Below are 1,366 nucleotides of genomic sequence, written 5' to 3'. Positions count from 1 at the left end.
CCTTCTCCAATGCATGAAAGTGAAAAGTGAAAGTGAAGTCGCTCAGTCGTGTCTGACTCTTTGCGACCCCATGGACTGCAGCCTACCAGGCTCCTCCACCCATGGGTTTTTCCACGCAAGAGTACTGGAGTGGGTTGCCATTGCCTTCTCTGATTAATATATATAGGAGTGTATATATGTCCATGCCAATCTCCCAATTTATCTCAGGCAACTATAAATTTGCTTTTTGCATTCATAATTCTACTTCTATTTTGTAAATAAGTTCATTTTGTACCACATATTCATCTATTTATCTGCTGAACATTTAGGTTGCTTCCACCTCTTGGTTATTGTAAGCAGCACTGCAATGAACATTGGGGTGCATGTGTACTTTCAAGCTAGGTTTTTCTCCAGATATATGCCCAGAAGTGGGACTGAAAAATCATATGGTAGCTCTATATTCTGGTTTTAAGGCACCTCCATACTGTTCTCTGGTCTTCCCTGATAGCTCAGTTGTTAAAGAATCCACCTGAAATGCAGAAGACCCCGGTTTGATTCCTGGGTCGGGAAGATCCGTTGGAGAAGGGATAGGCTACCCACTTCAGTATTCTTGGGCTTCCCTGTGGCTCAGCTGGTAAAGAATCTGCCTGCAATGCACAAGACCTGGGTTCAATCCCTGGGTTGGGAAGATCCCCTGGAGAAGGGAAAGGCTTACCTACACCAGTATTCTGGCCTAGAGAATTCCATGGATTTTATAGTCCATGGGTCACAAAGAGTGGACATGACTGAGCAACTTTCACTTTCAAACTGTTCTCTATAGTGTCTGTACGAATTATATTTCTACCAGCAGTGTAGGAGAGTTGCCTTGTCTCCACACCCTCTTTAGCATTTGTTGTTTGTAGATTTTTTAAATTTATTTTTAATTGGCAGATAATTTCTTTATAATGCTGTGTTGGTTTCTGCCATACAAAATGTTAATCAGACATAAGTTACATGTTATGTCCCCTCCTTCTTGAAACTTCCCTCTGACCCACACCCCATCCCACCTCTCTAGGTTGTCACAGTGGGTTTAGCTCCCTGTGTTATACAGCAACTTCCCACTAGCTATCTATTTTACATATAGTACTGTACATATTTCAGTGTTGCTCTCTCAATTCATCTCACTCCTTGCTTCCCCTACTATGTTCATAAGTCTGTTCTCTACGTCTGAATCTCTATTCCTGCCCTGAAAATAGGTTAATTTGTAACATTTTTCTAGATTTTTTGATAATGGCCATTCTGATTGGTGTGAGGCATGGTACATATGTATAATGGAATATTACTAAGACATTTAAAAGAATGAAATAATGCTATTTGCAGCAACATAGATGGGACTGGAGATTATCAT

This window comes from Bison bison, unplaced genomic scaffold (genome assembly GCF_000754665.1).
Source record: "Bison bison bison isolate TAMUID 2011002044 unplaced genomic scaffold, Bison_UMD1.0 scf7180017864390, whole genome shotgun sequence".
NCBI classification, from domain to species: Eukaryota; Metazoa; Chordata; class Mammalia; order Artiodactyla; family Bovidae; genus Bison; species Bison bison.
The sequence above is the reverse complement of the archived record's forward strand: the minus strand, read 5'-3'. Positions refer to the sequence as shown.